This window comes from Mastomys coucha, unplaced genomic scaffold (assembly GCF_008632895.1).
Source record: "Mastomys coucha isolate ucsf_1 unplaced genomic scaffold, UCSF_Mcou_1 pScaffold1, whole genome shotgun sequence".
In the NCBI taxonomy this organism is placed as follows: Eukaryota; Metazoa; Chordata; class Mammalia; order Rodentia; family Muridae; genus Mastomys; species Mastomys coucha.
In genome coordinates, this window is record NW_022196891.1 from 35050835 (window position 1) to 35067146 (window position 16312).

Consider the following 16312-nt stretch of genomic DNA (forward strand, 5'->3'; position numbering starts at 1 on the left):
TATTACAATGAAACCCAATGTCTAAAAATTGTTCTTGTTTTGGGCTTGTACCACAGTAAGAGCCAAGACTTTAAACTCTACTGAATACAAAACAAACAAAAAGACTTTATATATTCATGTTCATTTAAGAAAATATTAGTAGTGATGTATTATTTTTAAGTATACAGCTAATATATTTGGAGTTATGTAAAAATTATATTGTGAAAAATGTATTTTCACTATTGCTGTAGATGAATATCTACATAAGACTGTTAAATTGACTGTTGTTTTATATCAAACAACTTTTATAATACTTATTTTTATTGTTACAATATTTTATAAATTTTAAGGAATACGACAAAAAAGATATTGTAGATATTGAAAGGAGGGTCTATGGGAGGAGGGGTGGTACAAAAGTGGAACAAGAATGTGATTCAATTCTATTTAATTAAAATATGTTTTTAAATGTTAAAAATTAATTAATTAATTAAAAAAAGAAAATAATTTTTTTCTATAATCAAAATCCAACATATTTTGATTACAGTTTTCTCTCCCCCAACTCCTCCCAGATTTTCTCCACATTCTTACCCACCCCAATCCACTCCCTTTTTTGCTTGCTCTCTCTAATTAGAAAATAAACAGGCATTTAACAATGAAAAATAGTAATATGATAAAAATAAAACAAACAGACTTGAAGAGGACAAAACAGGAAGAAGTTGAATGAAGAAAAACAAGATGAGTAGTAGGGGAGGATATGAGGAAAGGAGAAAGAAAAAATGAAGAAGAAGAAGAAGAAGAAGAAGAAGAAGGAGAAGGAGAAGGAGAAGGAGAAGGAGAAGGAGAAGGAGAAGGAGAAGGAGAAGAAGAAGAAGAAGAAGAAGAAGAAGAAGAAGAAGAAGAAGAAGAAGAAGAAGAAGAAGAAGAAGAAGAAGAAGAAGAAGAAGAAGAAGAAGAAGAAGAAGAAGAAGAAGAAGAAGAAGAAGAAGAAGAAGAAGAAGAAGAAGAAGAAGAGGACAAAGAAAAAGCACAAGAGACACATACAGGCACAGGGACTTGTGTCTGCTTCCCGTCTCATCCTGGAACCTCATCTGCTTAGACCTTTGTGGGCTTGTACAGGCTGCTGAAATCCTTGTGAGTTCCCATGTGCACTGATCCTACTATGTCCAGAAGGACTCGTATCCTTGGTGTTTTCCATCTTCAATAGCTTTGACAACTCCTTCTTTCTCTGAGTACCCCGTGCCCTAAGGGGAAGGATTTGATGGAGGCATCCCTTTTAGGACTGAGTGTTCCAAGGTCTTTCACTTGCTGCATATTGTCTGGCTCTCAGTCTCTGTATTTGTTTCCATTCTACTGTGGGAAGAAGCTTCTCTGATGGTAGCTGAAGGAGACACAGAGATGAGTGTAACAGAATGTTGTTAGGAGTCATTTGATTGGGCTCAATGTCCAACTTGTCTTCCTTTTCCAGGCAGATCTATCCAGGCCCAAGGGCCCAGTGACCTGTACTGAGGTGCAAAGATGCACCCTGGAGGAGGAATGCACCAGGAACCTGGACCTAGGCAAGGAGAGGCTGCAGCTGGTGGGAGGGCACTAGGTGACCAAGGGGACACTCAGCATCCTGAACACATGCATTGGCCTCATTGGGTCCTGGAAGATGGACCAGAATAGTAGTTATTTTCTCCTAAGCCCCTGGCCTGTCTCATCTCAGATTCTGAACCACCCAAGCAGTGTCTGGGGTAGAATCAATCCCACAGATTGGGCCTTAAATCCAGTCAGGCATTGGTTGGTTACCCCCACAAACTATGTACCACTGTTGCATCCGTGTTTATGGCAGTCAGGTCACCACTGTAGAGCAGTGGGTGTGTAGTTGGGTTGCTGTTTACCCTTCTCCTTGGGTAGCATACAGCGTACCCTCCAGTGCCATGAACACTAGTCCATAGGGGTAAAGCTTCTAGGTAGACAGAAGCTCACCTTCTCCAGGCTCAGTGAGTTATATAGGTATTAACTTCAGTGAGAGGGCCTTACCAATATTTTGTAGAAGGCAACCAATAGTTTTTGCTATAGCCTGTATTGTTTGGGAGTTCCCATGTGACACCTTCTGTCAACAATTCCATTAGATTTAACCAATACCTGGCACTGGAAGTTTCATTTGGTGATTAGAAATGTCAACTTGTGGTTTTGTCTCCTCCATTATTTGGTGATTCATCTAGATTTATATAATATTATATATTATATCATATTTATAATATATATATATATATATATTTTAAGAAATGTCTGCTATAGTAGGTTTCAATATAATCTCTCAAATATCCCCTAGTTTTAGCTGTCACTCCCTATGTCTCCTACCTAACCTCTTTCTTCCCTCTCCCTGTTTGATCTTCTTATTCTGGTCTACCCCTCTCCATCCTTCTATAACTGTCTCTTCTATTTCCCCTTCCTAGGAAGATGCTTCCCTCTTGCCGGACCCTAGATTGTAGTCTGCATATCAAGGACTGAACAGCTAACATTCACATATAAGCAAATATCATTCTTGTCTTTGGGGGGCTGAGTTATCTCACTAAGGATGACTTATTTTAGATCTATCCATTTATCTGCAAATGTCATGATTTTATTTTTAACTGTTGATATTCCATTGAACAAATGAATCACATTATCATTATCCATTCACCTACTGATGAACAACTAGGATCTTTCCAATATTGTGAATAGTGCAGCAATGGAGATGGGAGAACGTCTCTGTAGTAAGACATAGAATACCTTGGGTATGTGGCCAAGAGTGTGATAGCCAGATCTTAAGGTAGATCTCAGAATAGGGATACTCTTATTAGCCAGTTATGACAATCTGAATTTTATCAATAACCATGAAAACCACTAGTATTTGTTTTAAATTTATAACATTTATTACTTTAATTATAAAGGATGCACACATTCATAATTTAAAAAACCAAAATATAACAACATAAAAATGAAATAAAATCACTCATAGCATATATCTTAGAGGTAGTGGCTGTTTCTACTTGAACAGATTTCCTAGTTGTGTGTAAGCATTTATCTTAACAAAATTGAGAACATATTGCTGGAACAGTTTTAATATCCCATGCTGTTAGCACTCTCACCCATCATTAATTACTATGAATATTCCACTGTGTAAATATTGGTTTCATTATTGTTTAATTTATTAGTCTTAGATAAGTGAAACTCTAATTTCAGTAGGGAGATGGTGTGAAACATTTGAGAACTCCTTCAGAATCTGAATTTGAAATAAAGTGTGGGAAAGGATTTCTCATTCAATTAAATATTTATCTTAATAAGCCTGTTGAAAGAGATTTTGAATCAAAACTAAACTAACTACCATGAGGAAAGGGGGATGCCATTGATGAGTTCTGGATAGGGTGATTATTAGTCATGACAGGAATAGTTAATGATGATGAACACTGGATCCCAATGAAATAAGACAAAAATGTAATATCAGGGGAAGATTGTCTTTGAAGACTACAAATATTTTTTCTTTTAAACATACTAAGGATGAAAGTATTTGGAAATAATTATATCAAAATAATCAATGGAAATCTTTAATAAGGAGAAAAAATATTAAACTAAAAAGAGCTGGTGATAAGATTAGAAAATATATAATGGACCTGTCTTTGAAGTACAGGGTTCCTACCCAGTACAATCTGAGCCAAGATCATAGTTGATAGAAAAGAAATGTTCCTCAGAGAAGGGTCCCTGGTAATTTATATCTAATTATGCCATGTCTGTACAATGTTTCTACTAGTGCCTTCAGGTGCTACAAAAGACTGTATCACAAGGCACACGTGTATGTGCATGTGAGTGTATGCAATTTCTTCTCCAAAGAGTGATAAAGTTCCTCAAAAGATAACTACTGTCCAGGATGTAGCATAGAGCCTTGCCTATACAACAGAGAAGATATACATTGTGAGCCACTTACTTCTTGATCTATTAAATTTCCAAATGTTTTGGTCATGATTATCATGGGATATATAGATTTCAAAAGAAAGTTCTCTAGTATTTTTATAGTATAAGTTTGTCTTTGGTGTTAATTTCATCATTCTCAAAATCTATAGTCCTTCAAGTATAGTACTTTTGCAGATGGAGTACTAATGGACACTCTGCTGTAAACCTTTTATAGACTAATTGAATTTTTAATGATGAAGTTTTAGTGTTTTGATTTTATTACTAGAGAAATTTCAACTCTAAAACTATGTGAGCTGTATTTGTACTGGAAACTAGTTAATGTCCTGAAATTAATCTATTTTGATGTCTTCTCACTTTATATATAAAATTTACCTAACATTTCCTAGATTGTGAGCCTGCTCTTATCTACTAATTCATAATGTTATTATAGTCAGTTTTTTATGTTTTTCAGGACCAGTTTGGTGATTTCTGCTGAAAAGTCATTTGATTTTCTTTTATACCATATAGCACCTCTGTTGTTTAGTCTAGTCATGGCATTTTACTTTATTCCTCATGTTTATCATTCATTTTATAATACTAAAAGCAACTCAAATATTCCTGAATGAATGATAGCATTGGCTGACCCAAACCTTATTATTGTAAAATCCTAGCAAATGTTATCTTAGAACATTAATTCAAATAGCACTTATTAGTGGAAAATAAATGCAGTATTACAGGACAACTTGATAGTGTACAGTGTTTGGGATCTCATCGTTTCTTGTTAATGATATCTATGGCTCACTTATAAGAACTATGCAGACATTTGCTCATGGTAATCACAGACAGAAATATGTGTGACTATCATTATGTCACAGATATTACTTACCTTTGATTTTTGTCATTATTCAACCACATACAGTATGCTTTGGTACTTCATTAACATGCCCTAGAGATGAGCCATTTTGGATGTATTCCTGAGCATAACTACCTTTCTCGGTTCTTCTCATGCTCATTGCTTATTTAAAACCATCATTGACACTCTTCTACTTGCTTGTATTGTCTATGTGAACCTCCAATATTAAGTTACATTACTTTCAAAGGATAAAAATATGCCTGGTGCATAATAGGTCTCCATAAAAGATTTGTATGAGACATCCAAACTCATTTATAAAGATGGGAGAGCTACTAAAGCTCACTAGAGCCCCAGTGTTATCACTAAGACCCCAGATTCTGAACACAGAGCTGTTGGCTTTTATGCTTGCCTTGCTGGGTTTGGGGCTTGCTTTGATCTCGTCTTTCCTGTACATCCTTCTAGAAGTGTTTGTGCTTTATAGTCTAAATTGAAAGTTTGTAACTTTATTTGGGGGGGGGGTGCTATTTATAGTGTCTCACCACTCAGCATTTGTCTTGAATCCAAAAGAGGCTTTGAACTTTGGAACAACAGAGGGACTATTCAAATCTATGGACACCTCTGAAGCCAGACTGAATGTGTTTTGCATTATTGAAGGCGATGAACTTATAGGGAACAGGGTACATATTGTGTGTGGTTTAAATGTAGTGTGTTCATGTGTCAGGTTGATAAGGAGTAGGCTGGGGAAGATTAATAATGATTATGTTAACTTCACAGAACTGAGAAATACCAGAGAAAGAGAGAGAGAGAGAGAGACAGACAGACAGACAGACAGACAGACAGACAGACAGAGACAGACAGACAGACAGTGTTGGTTGTGCCAATGAGAGCATATCTGGAGATGAACTGAGGGACTGTTGCAGAAAATACTTAAAAAAAATCTAACCGGCACGTTTTGAGCTTGCTTCTCTCAGCCCACCAACTCCCCGGCAGACCGGACCACCAGCACCTCTCTCCAGCTAGCCCTTTCCCCCTTCCCCTGGCTGTGGCTGGTTAAAGCCAAGCTAGTTCATGTCTGCCTCATCTTGGCCTTCCTCCTTCTCCCCTGAGACCCTCCCTGTCTCTGTAACTCTTAGCTCCGCCTCCCTCTTCCCTGTCCAATCACAGGCCTCCTGCTGCCCTAATATTCTAGTGTGAATGGACAGGAAAAATCCAGTCACAAGGGACAGAAGATGACTTACTTTGAATGCGAGTGGTACCATTGCAGGCCTAAGGTCCTAGCTTCACTAAGAAGGGGGAGAAGAAGCTGAGCTCTGGGATCCCCATTTCTCTGCTTCCTCATCTAACGTGGTGTGAGCAAGCAGCCATGCACAGCTGTAGTTGTCTAACTGTGCTGAACTGTATCCCCTGAACTGTGAGCCAAAATAACTCCATTGACTCGTCAGCTGCCCTGAAGGGTCCTACTGAAAACAGTCTCTCGGAGTGTGTGTGGCTTCAACTCTCAGGTTGCTACTTCTCCTCCCAAACCCTAATGCCATCTCAGGTCATTTTTTTCCCCATTCTTGTTCTACAGCTGATTCTTAGCACTGTAGACATGAGAAACTCTGAGAGGTGATTGACAACCTGGATAGATCACAGCCATAGTCTTAATGGTACGCAATTCAGCTATAGCACATCTCCTACAGGATCAGTAGTGTATATTTTGTCTGTGAGTACCACTTGCTATTGTTCATGGCTACTAAAACCCAATAACCAGGGGAAAACTAGTGCTGAGCTCTTCCTAGTACACTATTTTTCCTTCCCTGGAATACATAAATACCCAGTGATTCTGCAAAACACCACGAAGAAAGATGACTCAAGAAAACTACAGTAATATTTTTACATATTGTACTCTCCAATAGAGTAGCTGGCTATCCCTCCAAAGCATGCCACTGATGACATTTCAGATATGAAATGATAATATTCTAGCTTAACATCTAATCCTTGAAGAACGGATATATTTTTTTTTTGTTCTTACCCAGAGTCATAGAAAAGTAAGGAAGGCAGTGTTATCTCTAACGTACTTTATACAAATAAGATGATGTCGTTTTTTTTCTAAATATCCACCCCTTGCTCTTATCAGACTCAAGAGACATTCCTGGGAATAACATGGCATCCTCCTATGTCCTGTTAATAACTCAGCAATACCTTTCAGAACATCTGTTCTTGGCTCCAGTATGTAGAGCCAAGATAAATCATTCATTTACCAGGATTAATGTGTCTCAAACTCTCTTACCAAAGAGCTGGCCTATGACACAGTGTTTTCGGCTTCCCTGAGAGAGCCTGACCACCAAGACAGCTGATAAATCTCACTCCTGTTTCTCTTCCCTTTCATTTATGTAAGTCACTTGGCCCAGAGAGTTGACACATGCTCTTCATGGGTGGGGCCCTTTCACAGAAAAGGAACCAACAGAACCTTGCAACTTTCTGGCAACCATCTAGGGAAATTTTATAATCCATTGTTTCTTCTTTAATTTTGAAACTGGAGGGTAGACATTATGAACCCCATTTTCAGATAGGAAAACTGTAAAGCAGACTCATGGGTCACAGGAGGCAAAGGACTTAGAATTCATTCCTTTTTACTCTGGAGTTTCTATGTCCTCTTTGTTACTGAGAAGGTACAGAATGGTGAGGTGACTCGGTGGTGCTTGCACAATGGAGAAAAGAGGTACCTCCACATAAGTCCAAACATGGGAATTCCCCCCTCTGGGGTGGTGTTGACAAAGGAAAGTATAACATTGATGTTAGGCAGCACCAGAGAACAAGAGGTAATAAGCTGTTTCACATTGTAGAGGATGGGAAACAGAAGGTGTCAGAACCTGGTCTGTGCAAGAATAAGGTGACAGATAGGATGCATGGGGAGACACTGCACAACACTGCTGTGTGGGAACCACCCACCCGTGCTAGCTAGCTGGCTTCCGTCCCAGATCCATGGGTCTTCCTGGAGCATGGACCCTTTCTCACCCATGTGCCTACAGATTAGGATTTGCTGTTTCATGACATTTGGGAAGGGGGGGTGCTTAATTCCTATGACAACATTTATTAACAGGGTTTTAGTTCTGCTAGGACAAATTACTATAGATTGGTTGTTTTAAAGCAGTGGTTCTCAACCTTCCAAATACTGAGACCCTTTAATAGAGTCCCTCCTGTTGTGGTGACCCCCTCCACACACACACATGTAAAATCACTTTTGCTGCTACTTCATAACTGTAATTTTGCTACTGTTATGAATCATAATGTAAATATCTGTGGTTTCTTAGGCTACCCCACAGGGGAGCCACAGGTTGAGAACTGATAGCTTAAACACTCATTTCTCACACTTATGAAGGTCACAGAGTCCAAGATCAAGGTGCCTGCTCATATGGTATATGGTGAGGGTCTCCCTCCTGGCTGTAAATGGCTACCTTTTTATGTGCTCAGAAGGAGAGAGCAAAGAGGGTCTATGTCCTTGCTATGTCACTTACTTATCTCTTCTATTTTTATTGCCATTTTTTATTTTAAAGTTGACAATTGTATATATTTAGCTTACACTTCTGTGTATGTGTGCCCTTAGTGGGAACATCTTAAAATGTATTCTTTTAGAAGTTTTGAAATACACAATACATTATGAATAACTGGCCACCACAGATTTCAGTAGATAACTAAGGCATGCATCCTTTCCTCTAGTCCAGTGGTCCTCAACCAAAGGGTGGTGACCCCTTTTTGGGGAATCTCATACCAAATAGCCTGCATATTGGATGTTTACATTATGCTTTGTAACTTATCAGAATTACAGTTATGAAGTAGCAACAAAACATTTTTATGGTCAGGGTCACCACAACATGGGGAACTGTACTAAAGGGCTGCAGCATTAGGAAGGTTGAGAACCACTGAAGCTTTGTACAGTTTGCTCAGGCCTTCCCTTTCCTACCCCATCATACCCTCAGCCTTTGGGGAACACGTCCCTTTTCCACCCCATCATACCCTCAGCCTCTGGGAAACACCTCTGTAGTTGCTAGTTCTGTGAGACCCACGTCTAACTGAGATCGTAGAGTCCTTGGATTATCTCTGACTTATTTCATTTAGCATAAGGCCCCTCAGAGACATAACATGACAGCGATATCATTGGGTCTCACACTTATGATTTCATCTAGTACTAATTAGCTCATGAAGGTCTTGCCATCAAAGACCATCACATTGGGAATTAAGATTTCATTATAGAAACTTAGCAAGACAGAAACCTCAAATTCATGGCATATACCAGCCAAGTAGGAATTGTGTTTTCATTAACAACATCAATAATATATCATATGTTATTATTTATATATGTATGTATATGCATATATCAACAATTATACTCACAATACAATTTTAGGTGCCAATCTTTCCTCAGTGAAGAGAAACCTACCTTTAGTTGGGTATATTTTATAGGAATGTTTTGCCTTTCTGCTCTTCAGTCCCTCTTTGTTGTGTGCACAGAGGGTGTGAGTTCTGCTCTGTGCTAGACAGGTTTCTCCAGTACTTTGTTTTGAGCTGGCATTGTCCTGGTGAGCCCCCATACACTAAGTCTGCTGTCAGTCTGCACTGACAGTTGTCTGCAAAGATGGTGGCATTTGAGAAGCTTCGTTGTTTCTTTTGCTTCCCTGTTGCTTTGCAGCACTCAGATCTCGGCAAACCTGCGACCAAGACACACTTTCCAGACAGGCACCAACATCGCCTCTGCTCACCTCGACAGTTTAGGCAAGTTTCCCAACCCTGACGCAGATTTTAATGGGAAGAAAACTTTCAGGATGAATGATTTTTCCACAAATTTGTCAGTACAGAAGAAAGGTAGATCAATGAAGGGAAGAAAGAAAGAAAAAGAACATGGTCTTCCCCTGTTTCATATTGCCACGTTTCTCTGATGCCCTGCTGTGCTATGAAAGCCTTCTGCCATCAATTCATTAGAATTGTTCTCAATTCATTACCGTTCTACAATACAAACACACATGAACTTAAGCTAAATGGAGATAGAACTGAACCAATGTTAATTGCAATCTCCTTTCAAATAATCAACTTTTTAATATTTCTATTATGCAATAAAGAAAATAAATTTTTATTAAAAACAATAAGGGGAGAAAGATTGACCACTTTTGATGGAAGAAGTTTAAAAACTAATGTATAACTAAGGAGAAACATTTACCAGGACACATACAGGCTGAAATAACTTGGTGCCCATGCAGATCCTGGTTGGTACCAATTGTGTGCTTGTGGTAGATTTGCCACCTCTGATGGGGGGCGGGGCAATGTGTGCGGTCATGTCTTGCTGTTTCCGCCTATTTTAATTCCATTTTTTTTTCTTTTTATCTATTGCTGTGATGTTTAAAGTTCATTCATTCCACAAAGCGCTGTCCAGCACATGCTGTCAGGGGCTGCGCTATCTCCAGCTGTGGTGAGGTGACTGACTTTCTAGAAGCCAGAGTGACACAAATACAATCATGTGTTAAAATGCCCAGTGACTGTGATGATTGCTATGACGGTGATGATGATGGTAGTGGTGGTGGTGATGATGGTGATGATGATGATGATTTTGTTAATGTTCTGAGAAAGTACTAAGAGCTTGATACTTTCTGCAAAGCAGGAGGGAAACACACACACACACACACACACACACACACACACAAATTGACATAGCTTATGCTTTTGTTCCAGATCATACACAGATGCTTGCTTGCTCAGTGCCTCCCCATCAAACTCCAGGGCTTTGTGTGCAGCTCTCTGTGCACACAATTCATTTGGCAGTGGCTGTCCTAGCCTGGCCCAGCCTCCCTATGCCTGACACTTACTGTGAAGGGAAGATATGTCACTAGTGGACCAAGACTTCAGGAACAAGGGCTGCCAGGCAGAGGACAGACTTAGGCTTGTGCCAGTAAAGCCAAGAAACCCCAGCACACAAAACCTGGGTGACAGAAAATGACACCGGGTCAAATGAGCATTCTTCTAACTGTGGTGGCAAATGTTTTCTGCCTTCTGGCTGCCAGCCCCTTTCAAAGCTAATTCCCGAAGGATTGTTTTCCTTTGTTTAGCTTCTGTGTGCAGTAAATTAATTCATGATTTGTTGTTATTAGAAAACCAAAACAGAGAGAGAAAAAAAAAAAAACTTTCTCCAGTACTTAAAATAATGCTCACAGCAACCCACCCAATAAAACGGCCCCAAACGAAACACTTGGTTCAAAGCCAGAAACAATGCCAAAGCTGCAAGCTCTGCCCACAGCTACCTATATTGTGCTGGTGTGGGGGAAATCTGCAAACTGGCAAACGGGGTGTGTGGTACCGCCTCTCTGTTGCTCTTTGTGGAGCTCTTTGCCAAGGGCAAGGGACTCTGCAGCAGCCCGCAGCCTGAAGGAGCCAGGCAGGGCTGTCAACCTGAGCCTCATCACTTCTGGCATCACGAGGCACTCTGAGCCACGAGGCACTGTGATTGCTTACCAATAAGGCCCAAAGAGCTCAAAGTGAGGTAGATGAAGTCATAAATAGTTCAGTTTTAAGCCAGCTTTTCCATCCACGGAAATGTGAGGCTACTGGAGGTGGAGCGGGGGTGGGGGTGGATTTCATCAAAGGGTAGTCATCCTCAGAACATTTATAATGAGAAAGCTGCTTGTCGCTAGATGAATGGTCCCCAAGGATTAACCTAAAAATGGTACCTGTACTCTATCATATTAAAAACATGTGCTAATCATTGGTTGCAAGTTATTTATAAAATATAAATTTATGTCGCTACCAATATTTAAAAAAAATCAGCAAAGATTAATCAGGATAGATAAGAAAAAACTTAAAAACTGGATCATATAAAATTTGTTGTAATCAAAACCAAAGTTGCTCATATAATAAATCACCTCTGTCTGAATTTTTATCAACTCTACAGTAATTTTTTACTTAGAGTTTACTTACTAATAGCCTGTTTAGGGTTGCTTCATTAAAGCTAGTTTGTTGCCAAGAGTGGCAATCGGTTTTGCATTCTGTAAGGAACTGGAACTGTATGGGTTAAAAGGCTTGATTTAAAACTTTGCATAAAGCGTGTGTCTGGCAGACACTCTGAGTCCCCTTGGGGTGTTTCTTCCTTCCTCCCCTTTTGCCCACTTCCCATCCTGACTAGTTTTCTTCCTGTCTCTCATCCAAGCCTGCAAAACTCCACCAGGAAGGAACGAGCGAGCACAGTGCTGTGCAAGTTCTGAGCCAGAGTCAGCTCTGCTACTCACTGTAAAATGGGACAGCAGATCCATCTCCATCTCGGTGTGGTGGGAAGTGGATTAGCCATGCCTTCGACTCCTCAGTGTATGAAGAAACAGAAAATATTGCCACATTCAGTTCTAAAATGACAACTACCCCACAGGCTGTGCCTTCATCAGAAATGCTTCTGTGTGTTATTTTATTCAACAACTGCAAATACATTTCTAAATAGACTAGTCCAGTTTTTACGCAAGAACTGAGGGCAACCAAGGTTGAAACAATCAGACTTGGGGCTTGCTTACTTACGGAAACAAAGTATCTTTGCTATGTGTGAGTAGTGTTTTTCTCTTCATTGCACAGTATGAGCTTTGAATCTTCCTTTTCTAACACCCAAATACTATTTCAGAAACATGGAGTAAACTGGCACCCTGCTCTGGTCCTGGTTTCTCTTCCTTTCTTTTCCGCTAGGAGGAAGTTTGCTTCGTCTTAAGTTGCGGACCTTATCATTTGCCATTCACAGTATTTGGTTTTATCTGAGATACGTTTATCCTTATACTGGGAAGGGGGACTGTTTCTGATTACATTTTGAGCTATGTTTTCTAGCTAGACTGCAATCAACAATTTCACTCCTTAATGTGGTGTTCTATCAAAACATTAATATCACATTAACTGTGAATCGTAGCCCCAAATCAAACCGAATCAGCCAAGTGAGCCTTTCAAAACAACGCGGATAAGATTGGGTTTTGCAGCTAATGGAGTATTAAAAATTTCCCCTTCGTTTGTGTGGACAATCTTATTTTGAACACTAGATGGCGATATGAACTCGCTGAATTTGGAACCCGACGAGCCCATCCATAATTTCAAAGAGAAAAAAAGATGAGGATTTTCCTTAGCTGATTTGATAGTCTGACACAGAGTGTTAAGGAAGTGGATTTATATGATGTAACAGCTATTTCATTAAGTTTCTGTGAGAAAGAAAGCATCCTCTTGTGGCAAGAAAACCTGTCTGCCTCTAAAACGCGAGCCAGGGATATCAGGAGGCAGAGTGCAGGGGGAGGAGGGGAAAGGCAGCTAGGCTTGCTGGCCAATTTGACTGCTTCAAGACTGACTTAAAAATTTTCTTGACTACTTGACAGTCAAAATGGTGAAGGCAGTTTGTTTGTGTCAACACAGGGTGTATTTTGTGCACCACAAAGTGAATGTCTATATTGCTAGACTTTCTGCCTGCCTCTTTTGTAGCCCAGCTATTTGGTCCATTTGGTTAGGGCAGTCTACTACTACTGAAACCACAGTCACTGTGGGAATAAGTTCTGCTTGGTGGGAGAGTGTGTCCTCAATTTTAGCCAGTCATTGGACAGGGCTTGAGCTACAGAGACTCCTGTGCGTGGAAGTCCAGAAGATCAAAGAAGGAACATCTTTGCAAAAAAGGAAAAAACAAAAACAAACAAACAAAAACTGTAGTGCACATCCTATGAATGGCAAATCCCGAGTGTCACTTCTACAAGTACTTACCTGAGTCCTTTCTAGAGAAGTGACACTCTCTTGCTGAGTACAGCCATATTCTTTGTCCCTAGAACCAGGTATATCCTGCACACAACTGCTTCCAACTGGAAGAGAAAGGAGGAAGAAATACGATCCCACCAACCTCGCAATATAGTTACAAAGACCATCAGGTAAACAAACATCTAGGAGTGCACTAACTACTATAAGGAAGAGATTTACACCCAAACTGCTGAGGAAGTGAACAAGAGTCAGCATGAGAGGCCAGTTACAGAGTTAAAATTCAAGCAATGACATGAAATCAACTATAAGATATGACCAAAGGCATTCCAGATGGTAAAGTAACAGTATAAGAAACCAACAAATTACAGAGTAGGTGTTTAAGACTACCTGTCCACATGCCAGGAATGTGGTCTCTGTGGTAGCACGTCCTGCTAGCTATGTGGATGAGAGGGGCGGTCAGAAGACAATCAGTGATTTTCCCATAATCTAAAATGTGATGAAATTTGAAGTATAAAATAAATAAGTATCGATGAGTCGTCGGTGGCAGAATCAACTGGGAGTGTATAGTCTCTTATTCAGGAGTCCTAAGCAGGCTCAAAAGGCACAGGCCTCGCAATGTGTGGGCTACAAATGCTTCCCTTTCAGTGTGCTCTGTGCACTGTGACTTTCTTCCAAACTCCAGAGTGTGGAAAGAGGAGTTGGGCATGGAAAGCTCAGGGTAGCGGTCGTGGTGACAGGTCAGGCCGACCTGTCTTGTACTTTTTCACTAGTCTTTCCCCTCAAACACATAACCCAGAGCTCGTCAGGGTATCATATAAATCCCTCCTGAAATTCAGTGTATGAAAGACAGGAACTCCTCACAATTGTAATGGACAGCTAAGGCATTCACAACCAACAGGATGTGTAGGAACCTTGACAGAGAAATGACATGTCTTGGATAGGATTCTAGACCAGGAGAAGGGGGGCACTATGGTTCAGAAGAAAAAGAATCTGAATGAAGCATGAGCTTGATAGGATAATGCAGTGATATCTATTCATTCGTTGTCCCAAGTGATGGGGGAGACACCATTAGATGTGGTATGGATGTAAACTCTTTGCACTACCTTTGAATTTTTTTCTTTTTTGTAATATAAATAATACATAAATGTGCTCTCTTGGCTTCACTGGTTGGCTTTCTTTCCTTTGAGATAGGATTTTGCTAGGTATCCCTGGCTGGCCTAGAAGTCATTCTATGGACTGGTCTGGCCTCACACTGCTGGATCTGTGGCAGGAGTCTGGTGGATGGGCACCAGCAGAGGCCTTGGGACATATGGAATGGGAAGGACCGTTTTATCTGTTAGAGGACTGTTATATATTAATAATGATGTGAATGAACATTGTGACATTTGGTAGAAATAAATATCCTAAAAGTGTGTACATGGGAATGAATGTGTATGTGCCCACAACTACAAAAATCCCCTTACTCTGCCCACAGAGGCAGCAGTGCTTTTAGAGCAGCAAACACGTCTCACAGCTAGGTCTTGGCCTCTGAACTTCAATTGCAGAAGTAGCAGATTCAAGGCTTGGCTCAAAGAGTGGAATATAAGCCTGGAGTACTTGGTTTGGCTGGAAATAAGAAAGTGCCTGGGAATTGTGGGGACAGGTGATAAGAACACAGACCCCAGCTTGAAGAGCTCCCACTAGTCACATTTTTACCTGATGACAATCTGAAAACATGAAGGCAATGAATAGTAACCCACCGGCAAAGTAAGAACCCACAAACTCACACGGCTCTTAACTAATTAGATGGAAAGTTTGCAGATAAACAGGATATTTGGGTTCTTGAATTGTAGCCCCACAAAATCGCCATAAATTAGAGTGGGTCGGAATTTACTTCTTGCTTTATTTCATGTCCTCAGAGTCATCAATACTGGTAAATCACGCTACAAGTTGATATTATGAGTCCTGGTGGGATGTAATGAGAAGAAACCAGTGTCATCTCTTCACATTCTTGGCTAATATGTGAAGCTGGAGGATAATTGTTTTGAGGACCGAATTCAGTCCTTCCCTGATCACATGACAGTATAATCTGCTCTCATCAGATCTGGCCACTTGAATGGCCCTAGCCATTCTTAGCCATCAATGGCTAAGTCCCAAAATACCATTACTTCAGTCTTCTGGCTCCTCCAAGAAAGGGAATGCTCTAGTGCCTTACATTATTATTAAGTTAAATTATGCCCACTTTTATTTGAATTTTATCATGTGGGAACATGTTATGATAAATATTTCACAAAACATAGAAAGCTCCACTCAAATTTAATGGTTGCTGTGTAATATATAAACACTTCCAATACTCTGTTTTATTGTGGGTTAGTAGGAAAATGCTAGGAATGGATTCATAAAACACACATGTTACTTTATTATCTGTTTCTGATCATGGCATTTTTGTCAATTGACGTTCTGGGAAAGAACCACCACTTACATTGAACATTCTTCTGGGATGACTCAATGATTGTGAAGAGGTTGGAATATTGCAGATCAGCCAAGCTCTCTTGAGCTATCATTGCCTTTTAAATAATCATTCATTACTCAACTTTGGATATGCCCTAATATCCTTGTGAGTTTGAAGTACATCCTTTTAGACGGTCTGAATAGACCCCTATCTTGAACCAACCCAAACACTAAGAATGGTACAGACAGAGGCTGACCCTATAGCAGAGACTTTTCCACTCTGTCAAAAATTGCCTACCTGATGTGCTCAGCAATATATTTGATTTGATTTATGACTTTATTTATTTCTTTATTCCAATACTATCAAGTCTTGAAGAGATTATGACCTCACAGAGACACAGTATTTGG